Below are 12402 nucleotides of genomic sequence, written 5' to 3'. Positions count from 1 at the left end.
CTTTTGTACTTAACAACGAAGCAGCGTTTGTCCTTTGTGAGCTGGGACCTAGGGTAGCACTGACACATGCGTTGGGGGAAACACATACACAAAATGTGTGTTGCAATGCACACAAAATGTGCATTGTATTGAAAATGAAATAGAAAATGCATTGCATCAGGGGAAACGGTTTGCAAAAAAAAGCATTGAATATACAAAATTATGTACCACAAAATGTACACAAAAAATTATGAATATTCATGCAGACTTTACTTTTTAAAAAAACAAACAAACCATGAACACATTTGGAAATGCAGCAGACTGAACTTAATCCTGGAGAAAGAAGAAACCAAGAACAACTGAAATCAAAATATTCACACATCCCTGGTGAGAGGCAGATGCAGTAACTTTATCTTTACAGCAATGCAGTGGAGAATTGCTATTTAAAACAATTTTAAAGGAAATGGTCAGGGGAAAGGTATATAATCAAAAGTAAGGTGGGATTGAAACCTAAGAGGAATACGGATTGTGAACACCAAGTGGCAAATGTAGGACATTTACTCATCTTCAGGACATTAGTCAGTATTCAATTACTCCAGCTCTCTCCATTCCAGTAAGACTGTGAAGATAACAGGATTTCCAAACACGCTACAGACATAGGAGAGCAGGAAAGGCGCAATGTGGAACTCTGGATTCTGTTCCTTTTGGCCATCTGAGAAGTACATGAATTATTCCGTAAGTGTGAAATCAAAACAGAGCTTTGTAGCCTTTGGATACGACCGGCATTCATGTTTAAGGAACTCCACATAACCAGACATAACAGTAAGGAAGGAGAGGCCTAGCATGGCACATCACAGAGGCACGGCGAGATATTACAAATTCACAAATTCAAAGAGAACAGTTCGGATAGATAGGCATGTGTCACTGGATTCCTCTAGACTTCAGTTCCTTTTGCGTCTTCAGAGCTTTAAACCTCCCCCTTAAATAAATTCAGACAAGACTCAAATTTTGGTTTGGTTTTTGGCAGAATTTAGGCCACAACTTTATTGATTGCAGCAAGTGAGTGGTTGCACAGGCTCTGGTTCGACTAGCTCCCTGCACCGTTGCAGGTAGTGCTGACCCAGGGCACCAGCATAGGTCAGCCTAGAGTGAACACCTGGATAGATGGAAAGCCGGGAACGGGCTATGTCCACCACCCAGATGTCCCCCTGGACTCAGGCATGGGCACAACCCCCTCACAGGGGTTGACCAAACCATTGAGTCCCTGGATTCCTTTAATGGAATACCCTTCACATAGGGATGGTGAGAACATTCTCCCATCCCTATCACCTGAACCAGAGCCTATCCACAACGTTACAAGTTGTGACAATTTGCTACGCGGCAGGCGAAACCCAAATGGCAACAGCCAGTCAACCAAGTGGGGAAAATTCCTGCCGTTCCCCTGTCCCAACGATAGACAACACACGACGGCATAGCAAGGTCAATCGCAAAATGCCCTAAAATTAGAGAGAGGTGAGCGGGTGTTCCGATGCACGAGCCGAAAAAGGAAGCTCTGGGTCACGTGCATAGGAAAAAGAAGAAGAAGAATATCATTTATTACGGCCATAGGCCCATACAGATAGTCACGTGCATAGGTATATATAGGTCTCTTGATCTGTTTAGCCTGCGTCCCATTGGCCTGATTAAACCCTGCATCAAGGGACCTACCAACCTGGTGTTGTGGCTATCCAATCTTACCCACCCACTACACAGGGTTTGGTTGCCGCAAACACATGCCCTCTTTAAGGGAGGACCCGATTTCCCATAATTTACATAAAACCCCAGACAGATACATAATCTGGTTGAGCTGGGATGTATTTGTGTTTCATGAGATTTAGGCTGCCCAATCCTCTATTAGGAACCTTCTCTCCCTTATGCTCTGAGATTGCTTCAGCTGAATTTTGTGTTAGGAGCTGATGAGTTATTCCTTTGTAGCCTTCTGCAGCCTGAAGGAGAGAATGAACAAATACTATAAGTGTAATTGATCATTATTCATACCGTATCCCACCTGAGTGCTTGAAATAAGGCAGAAAACTCAAGTGGATGCATAGTGAATAATAGAAATAATTTACACCTCAGTTTAAGACTACATAACCATTTCATACGCGGTGACACAGGGCCAACAGCTGTTGTTATGGCCTGGTTCAGAGCTGTCAGTTAGGTCCACATATTGATTTGTTACTATAATGGTTCTGCCCTAGTGTCACTCACCTCTATTCCCGAATGTATTTATACAAGCCTAATTGAGAATGAGAGTTTGTTTGGGTTGGAGGGGGAGAAGGAAGGAAAGAAAGAAAGAAAGAAAGAAAGAAAGAAAGAAAGAAAGAAAGAAAGAAAGGAAGGAAGGAAGGAAGGAAGGAAGGAAGGAAGGAAGGAAGGAGTGTGTGTGAATTAATGTGAGGAGAGAGAGGCATCTGAACTAGACAAGTGTGGAGATCTTTTTATTTTCCACCTCATAAAGCCAAGGAATTGCCATTTCCTTCCTTCCTTCCTGTATCTGTGATCCTTGTGTTGTTGTTTTTTTTAAAGCAAAAATTGGCTCTCAGTGTGGTTTAGAGTGAAAATGCACACAAAATACCATGATAAAATTAGCTACCAGACTAAGCTCAAGGTCTTGGTAGCAGCATAGAAAGCTCTGTACGGCTTGAGAGGAAAATAGCTAAAAGACCCTGTTGCCCCTTATATAGCCAACTGATTGCTGAGCTCTGTGGGATAGGGCCTCCTGCAGATACCATCTCACCAGGACCTCCATTCCATACAATGCAGGAAAGAGGCCTTGAGTGCTGAGCATCTGCCCTTTAGAATTCCCTACCGTATAAGATAGATGCTGCATCTATTATCTTCCACCTTAATTTCCCAACAAGTCTCTTAAGCAGAGATTTTTATTCCAGTCTTATTTAAAATTGTTTTTATACATATTATTTTGCTGGTTCTTCTTTCTTGTTCAATTGCTCCCGGATGTTTAGTGGGAAGAAATTCATGAGTGAAATAAATCACAGAATTGTAGAGCTGGAAGGGAATCCCAAGGATCATCGGTCCAACCCCCTGTAATAAAGGAATCTCAGTAACAACATCCATGACAGATGGCCATCCAACCTCTGCTTAAAAACCTCCAATGAAAGAGAGTCCACTATGTCCCAAGGGAGACCGTTCCTATGTCAAACAGCTCTTACTAAACAAATCAAAGTCATGCATGGGAGTTAAGGATAGGAAATGTCTCCTGCCAATTGATGATACCTGAAGGAGCGTCTCCACCCCCATCGTTCTGCCCGGACACTGAGGTCCAGCTCCGAGGGCCTTCTGGCGGTTCCCTCACTGCGAGAAGCAAAGTTACAGGGAACCAGACAGAGGGCCTTCTAGGTAGTGGCGCCCACCCTGTGGAATACCTTCCCATCAGATGTCAAGGAAATAAACAACTATCTGACTTTTAGAAGACATCTGAAGGCAGGTTTAGGGAGGTTTTAAATGTATGATCTTTTATCGTCTTTTTAATGCTCTGTTGGGAGCTGCCCAGAGTGGCTGGGGAAACCCAGCCAGATGCATGGGGTATAAATAATATGTTGTTGTTGTTGTTGTTGTTGTTGTTGTTGTTGTTGTTGTTGTTGTTACTCTTTCTATAATGGTTCAGGTTCTCCAGAGGGACAGGGCAGAACAGCTCAGACTGATGGGAAAGCAGCCCTCAGTTGAGCTGCCACTTATTACCCAAATTGGTTACATTTTCAGAGCAAATGGGACCCTCCTAAATTGAGGGTCCTGGTTGCACTCGGGACCCTTAAGCCACCCCATGGGGTGTGTTGTTGCTAGGCATGGCCCAAGCCTTGTCTGTTGGGCCTTGGGATCGCTCTTGGCTGTTTGGGCCAATTGGGGCGAGTGGCATGATCCCGGGGACCTATAAATGCGGCAGCACGACGGGGGTGGGGCACTTGCTTCACGCTGCCAAACTGAGCTGAGGCCGTCATCTGGTGCATTGTTCAAGGCCGTAGCTATACCCACCATTGCCCTCATTTTTTTCTCTCTTCGTTAGAAAACCCTGTGCTTGCTTCCTTCTGACTCTATCCTTAGGTTCTCAATCTCTTCTTCAGCTCCCTAAAATCAATCCCCCCCCTACCCGGACCTTCCGCAAACCTTCTTCGTTGTGTGAGCCTTCCCCAGTGTGGTGTAGTGGTTAAGAGCGGTAGACTCGTAATCCGGTGAACCGGGTTCGCGTCTCCGCTCCTCCACATGCAGCTGCTGGGTGACCTTGGGATAGTCACACTTCTCTGAAGTCTCTCAGCCCCACTCACCCCACAGAGAGTTTGTTGTGGGGGAGGAAGGGAAAGGAGAATGTTAGCCGCTTTGAGACTCCTTCAGGTAGTGATAAAGCGGGATATCAAATCCAAACTCTTCTTCTTCTGTGCTAGGTTCATGGAATCATAGATTTGTAGAGTTTGAAGGTACCCCGAGGATCATCTAGTCCAACTCCCTGAAATGCAGGAATTTCAACAAGTGGTCCCCCATCCAATTTGAAACCATACCGGACCCTGCTTAGCTTCCTAGTCCCTTGTGGCTTCCTAGTCCTAGGTTACCTTATTCCTTCTCATTTTCTCTGCGGGTGTCCCTTGCCTCCATTTAGAACTGTATTTGATATTCTCATCACCCTCCATTGCCTTTCTGCTTTGGATACACAGTATAATCCCATTCCTTGCCTCTTGATTGTTTCCCTTCATTGTGGGGGCTGCCCCACTTCTAATTTGCTGGCTTCGGTCCAGTTTATGAAGTTATTTCCTGGGAAAGGGCTTGGGGGCCTCGGGGCGCAAACCCAAAGCTTGACCTCATCCTGATTAGCAGCACTGGGTTAAAGGGCCATCATATGCTACTTGCAGCTTTGATATTTGTTTATCCTAGGTCTGGCTGCCTTTGAGAAGATGCTTGCAACATGCAGTCAGTAGCAGTGGTTACATAACTTTATGACCACTACTCCATAGCAATTGTTGTTATACAATTCCAGTCACCAGATGGGGTATGTACTTTTGGTTTTATTTCATATTGAATTGACATTACAGCTCATGAGTACAGTTTTTAATAATTTGAGTTATTGTAAGTTACCATGCATATGCAGGTCATCGTTTCAATACTTCATTTGCAGTTTATGAAGCATTTCTGTATCCTTCTGCTGTGCTGAAGAAGAATTCCACGAAACAGTGGATATATCCAGAATCGCTGTTCACTACGTCTGTTTGCGGACTACTTCGGCCGCATTGGACGTCATAAAACAAAGCTTTACGGCTTGTTTTCACCAGATAAGAATCTGACCCATTGCTTCTTTCAGAGACTTGCATAGTCTACAAAGACTTTCAGAGACTTATAAGACTTTCATTTGGTTCTATGTTTTCAAGAGAATCCATCAGGAGTGCATATTTTATGACTTTCAGAGATTTATAAGATTTCTGTTTATTTGGTTTTGCAGAGTGCATTTCATATATTTCATATTGTTCAATGTTCTGTATAGATTATATAGAGTTTATATTGACATTGCATTGTTGTACTTGGTCATCGTGTTGCCTTCGATATTACTGATAATTGTTTACAACACAGGGGTTTAATTGTTTGGTTGCCTTTGAGGAGCGGCACTTTAATATTATTTGAGTTGCCTTCTCCTTCTTTGCATCCTGAGCATCTCCCACAGGACTGGACTACGAAACAACAAAAATCTGAATGTGTGAACTGCGGAGGGAAATGAAGACAATATCGAAAGGTGCTGTGACATTGTGCCACAGCAACGAAACAGTGAAATTGCCTGCGGCACAGGACAGCAGGAGGAATAACAGAGTTGGCTGGTTTCATATCAGGATGTACAGTATTTGTGTGCCTTAAATTATTCTACACTAACAAACATCTCGATATAGCAATTCAAGCAGAATTTTTTCTTTGGGAAAACAAGATGGGTGGCTTTTCAGAAATGGGGTGAGGGGGTTGGGGAAGACAACTCAAAATCAAAATAATCTACTGACAACCCAGCAGGTTGAATCGGCTGGAAGAGAACCAGGCTTTCATCGCTGCTCATTGCAGGATCAAAAATTTAATCATCAATAACTTCCACGACAGTGTCTCGTATATCTCACTGAGTTCACATTTGTAGATTGAGGGGGTCGAAGAGGCAAGCAGAGAAATCAGCTGTGGCAAATGAATGCAAAGTAAGGAGCCCAGTAGTTTAGCTCAAGAAAGATATGGATTTGTGGCAAGGCAATGGAGGGCTGTGCGATAGCCTCAGAAATATCATTTAAAATTAATGTGATTGACAGTTTGATGGCTGTAGCAGCCGGTGCCATATTAAATAAATGAGGGGCACTATGCTGAATACTTGGGCTACCTCATGAGAAGAGAAGACTCCCTGGAAAAGACCCTGATGCTGGGAAAGATTGAGGGCACAAGGAGAAGGGGACGACAGAGGACGAGATGGTTGGACAGTGTTCTCAAAGCTACCAGTATGAGTTTGATAAAAACTGCTAGAGGCAGTGGAAGACAGAAGTGTCTGGCGTGCTCTGGTCCATGGGGTCACAAAGAGTCGGATACGACTAAATGACTAAACAACAATGCTGAACTACCTTCCACCAGCAGGACTATTTAGGCAGAGAAGAGAACAGAGGCCAAGTGGAAGAAGAATGAGCAACAGAATGCAGAGGAGCAAAGGAAGATACAGAAATGCATTGGGAGATGTAGCCAGAAGTGAGAAAGAGAATGTCAGAGAAAGGGGCAGAGAAAAGAAATGAGAAATGAGCTAGTGAGAGGTTATATAAGCAGACCAGCATGTTTTGTTATGGGTTCTACAAGCAATAATAATCATAGCAGTGATGTAGTAGTATTAATACGCACCCATCAGCTGCAGTTGTGCAATCACTCTGGCTGAATTCTGATTCAAATCTGGCCAATTCAGGTTGACCCAGGATTCAGTTGGAGTGGGTTGAGGTCTGGATCTGGGCTGGGCCTGGAATTGGATTGGGGAGGCCCATGCGAAGCCCAACTATCAACCACATTTGTTCTCATTAGTAGATCTCAAGCAGGATTCCTTTCCAAGACAACAAAAGAGCAGATAACATTAACTTGTGCGTCTGATGGTTTTTTTTATGGGCTGTGTTTTTTTTGAGGGCGGGTAAGTGTATAAGGGACCCGGGTGGCGCTGTGGGTTAAACCACAGAGCGTAGGACCTGCCGATCAGAAGGTCGGCAGTTCGAATCCCCATGACGGGGTGAGCTCCCGTTCCTCTGTCCCAGCTCCTGCCAACCTAGTAGTTTGAAAGCACATCAGAGTGCAAGTAGATAAAGGTAAAGGCGGAAAGGTAAACGGTGTTTCCGTGTGTTGCTCTGGTTCGCCAGAAGCAGCTTAGTCATGCTGGCCACATGACCCAGAAGCTCTACGCTGGCTCCCTCGGCCAATAAAGCGAGATGAGCGCCGCAACCCCAGAGTCGGTCACAACTGGACCTAATGGTCAGGGGTCCCTTTACTTTAAGTGTTATTCTGCCAGATGTCATTGACATAATAATAGTGGATTTATACTGGACCGTTCACGTCATTCCACTTTATTGGTTGTTCTGTGATGCTTCCTCGTTATCACAATCTGCAAGACATCCTTGCACCACGAAATCACCACCAACCCCGCTCTTCAACATTTGTGGTATGAAAAGCTGCAGGATTTCGGCAGGAAGCTAGAGGACATAAGGTAACTGGATTCAAAGCAGTAGGTCCATCCTGAAAACTTTGCAGATGCAAAAGAAAACAGATTGCATATAACCACCCTGATTCAATCATGAGCACAAATCATCATAAATGCACAAATGATGTCTGGAGGGACTCTAGATAAAGGTTTGCAGCTAATACACTACTGGCTATTACATACCAACTTAAAGTCTTATTGTCTAGATTATCTGCAAAATAAACTTTGATGGCATAATTACAGATGCGATCTGAAGGCACTTAGGAGGCAATTATTAGAAGCAAAAATAACTACCCTGAGCTAACAAGAGGCTTAATATATGAACAATGAAAAGTAGTGATGTATGATAGCTACTCAAAATTGTAAAATACTGTACAGATGCAGTACACCATCCTTTTTTCAAGAAAAAAACAGGCTGGAGAAAATAGAATGATGGGCTACAGGATTCCAGATTAGAAATAGCTATTACTAGATAGTCCTTTTAAGTTACGCGGGTGGTCCTGTGGGTTAAACCACAGAGGCTAGGACTTGCCGATCAGAAGGTTGGCCGTTCGTTTATTGCAAAGTATTGGAAGACACAAGATCTACCCACCCTGGAAGAATGGCAGATGAAGGTGATAGACTACATGGAACTGGCGGAAATGACTGGCAGAATCCGAGACCAGGGAGAAGAGTTGGTGGAGGAAGATTGGAAGAAATTTATAGACTATTTACAGAAACATTGCAAAATTAATGAATGTTAGAATGATGTTGGAATGAATTTATGTGATTTTAGTAGAAATGCTACAAAGATTTAGGAAAAAACAGACTGTTAATTGGTGAAAGGAGGGAAAGTAAAGTTATATTAATATCAAGATAAATTTACAGGACAAAAATTTGAAAAGAGGGAAAGGATTTGCTGAAATGGATAATTGACTTAGAATACAAAAAAGGGAGGTGTGAGGAGGTCAGGGAAATAAGCTAATGAAAGATAAGTAATGAGAAGATTTGCTGTAGTTTTCCTTGATTTTTATTTTATTTTATTTTATTTTGCTTAATGGATTTTAATTCTCTGCTCTTTCTTTTTTATTTTTATTTTTTATTTTTTGTATTTTATCTCTTTTTGTTCAAAATGATGTTTTTTCTTTTTTCTTTTTGTACCTCTAAAAATTTTAATAAATATCTTATAAAAAAAAACAAAAACAGAAGGTTGGCCGTTCGAATCCCCGCAACGGGGTGAGCTCCCGTTGCTCGGTCCCTGCTCCTGCCAACCTAGCAGTTCAAAAGCACATCAGAGTGCAAGTAGATAAATAGGTACCACCCTGGCAGGAAGGTAAACGGCGTTTCTGTGCGCTGCTCTGGTTCACCAAAAGCGGCTTAGTCATGCTGGCCACATGACCAGGAAGCTGTACGCCGGCTCCCTCGGCCAATAAAGCGAGATGAGTGCTGCAACCCCAGAGTCGGCCACGACTGGACCTAATGGTCAGGGGTCCCTTTACCTTTACTTTAAGTTGGGGTTCTCCAGATGTTGCCAGACTACAGCTCTATCATCCCTGTTCAATGGTCATGCTGGTCATATATCATGGAAATCCAATATCTGGAAGGCCAAAGGTTTACTGCCACTGTTTTAAGATGATAAGGAATCAAACACTTACGAGATGGCATCTATTGATTACTAAAATTCTTGGGATGGCAAGATGTGCCTATGGTCGAGTAGTGTAAAAGGTGCATCAGAAATCACAAGGTGCTGCTGAGAGGAATGCCCAGGTTAGTGTCTTAAAACTTTATTTATCTTATTTTATTTATTAAATTTCTATACCACCCTTTATCCGACTATCACAGGGTGGTTTACAATAGAAAAACGCAAAAATACATAACATGGGAACAAAAGAAAACAATAACTCTTTCCCCTACCCCAGTTTAAAAGGCCATAGATTGGCTGATTAGCCAACGGACTGGGAGAAGAATATGTTTTTGTCTGGTGCCTAAAGATATGTAACCAAATCACCAGGGGAGCATACCTACGAAGAGCATTCCACAAGCAGGGAGCCACCACAGAAAAGGCCTGTTCTTGTTTGCCACCCTCTGGACCTCTTGTAGAGGAGGCACATGAAGAAGGGCCTCAGATGATGATTGCAGAGTGAGAGGACCCTCTGAGTAAACCCACATAATATACCCACTCCTAGCTACATGAACATGAACAGAATCACGTCCAGTTTTTCAAGGTTCATTTCCTAAGCTCAGCATACACTTCAGATGACCACGATTCCATAGGCCTCTGTAGGCTGGATACATTTTAATGTGGTTTTCAGATGTGTAGAATGTGAATATATGTTTTAATCTGTTTTTATATTGCTGTTTTTATGTTTTGATTGATTTAAAGAGTTGTTTATGGTTCTTCAATGATAATTTTATTGTTCTCTTTGTAAACCGTTTTGAGGTTGTTGGTTTTTTTTTTAAAAAAAATCAAGTAGTGTAATTTTTTAATGAAATAAATAAAAGAAATAAACAAATAACATTGTTGCCCATCTTTTTTCTTTGGCCATTTTACAAAGCGAAAGAGTCACCTTTAATAGCTGTGATCAAAGGGATTAAATGTGGTTTCTGTCTGACTGAGTCTGCTGACTTCATGCTTTGTAGTACAGTATGGATAGGATCCAGAAACACGACACAACTTGGGGATCACTTTGCCCAGTGAAAAAAACAGCAGTGTAACTGCAATGGGATAGTATTAACGGAGAGCAGATTTCCTAAACAAATTAAGTGGCCACAGGATTAAAATGAACTGATGATATTGATAAAAACCTGCATATTTTACATAGAAAGTTTCCCCAGGGAGGAAAAAGCTCCCCCTTCTCCCTGCAAAAATTCAATTCTCAAGGCTCTGTGCCGTTCATAATGTTGCCTTGAGCCTGGAAAAGCGGAACAATAGGACTGAAAGAGTCATGAATTACACTCATTCATCTATAAATGTCAGTGGTACCAGAATTAAATGCTAGCATTGTTAACTACTTTGTTGCCAGTAATCACCAAGGAAGCAATTATTTGTAATTATTTATATGTTTCTTTCAAAGACTTTTTTCTTCTTCTTCCAAGGACCAACCAAAGTGTTATTTGTTAATTGCATTTCCACCCCAATCTTCTCCTGACTGCCTTGCTCTCCCCCCTCATGGGTTTCTTGTTTGTTTGTTTTGTATTCTTTGCTGATACAGTGGAACTTCAGTTTTCAAGCATCTCGGAAGCTGAACGATTCAGAACCTGAACGTCAAAACCCCAGAATTGCTTCCATTTTCGAACACACATAGTAAGTCGAATGCCTTCTGCTGCATATTTTCCCATTTTTTCAATGGATTTTGCCCACAACCCATTGTCAAACGATCTTCTGGAACAGAATACTTTCAAAAGCCGAGGTTCCACTGTGAAATTAAGAAATACCTAGGCCATTTTACCATGGAACCTCGGTTTTTGAAAGTATTCCATTCCGGCACGGCATCAGCGGGAGGCTCCATTACCCAAAGTGGTACCTCAGGTTAAGAACAGTTTCAGGTTAAGAACGGATCTCCAGAACAAATTAAGTTCTTAACCTGAGGTACCACTGTATGCCAAAATCCTAAATCAACTCTCTTCCCACATTCAAAAGTTTAAAGCTGTCCTGGGTTGTTGTTGCTTTTTGCCAATCTGAGGCTGCACAAAGCAGTCTTGAGTCCTCAACTATCTAGGACAATAGTAGCCAATATCATTCCAGATGTTGTCAGATCGCAAGTCCCCTCAGCTACAGCCAGCATGGCCAATTGTCAGGGATGATGGGAATTATGATCCAACATCTAGAGAGCCCCACTTTGACTACTCTGAGTAAGTAAGGCTGAAGGTACATTCCAAGCAACTTGTGATATCCATCTGCAGCATCTGCCATTAATTTCCTCTCCTGGATGGACAGCCCTCGCTGAATTAAGGGACAGCTTGGTTCAGCAATATTCAACTATTTTAAACTTTCCCTGTTTACTAAGGTGGAAAACAATTTGGCTACTGATGTACTTGTAACTAAATTGGGTAATGAGCCTAAGTTCTTAGTTTTGTGCACTTTCTAATTAATGGAGTGTGCAAAAGTGGGAAGGTTTCTCGTTTCATTTTTTAAAAAAGCATCATGCGTTAAGGCGGGGGGGGGGGGGTAATAGAAAATCATTTCACCCAGAACAAATCAAAGGTGCTCAAGGAGGCAAGAAAAACAAGCCGTGCATAGACTCCCAACACAAATATTTTTAGCTGAGGAAACATTAGTATTAACAGTTCACAGCAGTTTGGTAATTTACCTTCTCACTTGTTGAAACTGTTGTCTCATTATCAAGCTTAAAAAGTAACCAATTTTAATTTGGGTTAAAATAATTTTATGGACTAAACCAGGTAATCACACGTATTAAGTGCTAACACACCTTAGAAACAACCAATTCTCACAGATTGTAGTGGGGATAATATATCCCACCCATATTAAAATAATAATAATAATTCTAACAACATCAGCGGACAATAGCAGGATTATGATTAGGAAAAGGTGACAGGTTCTCCTTCTCCTCCTTAAGAAATTCTTTCCAAAATGTGATTAAAATAGCACTGGGGGACCTAAACAATCCCAAGTCTTTGTTACAAAGACATATAGGACTTAAAGTAAAAGCATCATTGAACTTCATAAAGGACAACAGGAAATAAGAAATGGTGTG

The 12402-nt window shown here is 42.1% G+C and overlaps 1 long non-coding RNA gene across 1 annotated transcript in view; it reads right to left on the bottom strand.

Moving 5' to 3' along the window:
- Positions 1-12402, bottom strand: part of LOC310744026 — a 299274-nt gene that overhangs the window by 286121 nt on the left and 751 nt on the right. The window lies entirely within an intron of this gene.

Source organism: Podarcis filfolensis, assembly GCF_964270895.1.
Source record: "Podarcis filfolensis genome assembly, chromosome: 10".
NCBI classification, from domain to species: domain Eukaryota; kingdom Metazoa; phylum Chordata; class Lepidosauria; order Squamata; family Lacertidae; genus Podarcis; species Podarcis filfolensis.
Note: the sequence above shows the minus strand (reverse complement) of the source record. Positions and strands in the feature narration are given on the sequence as shown.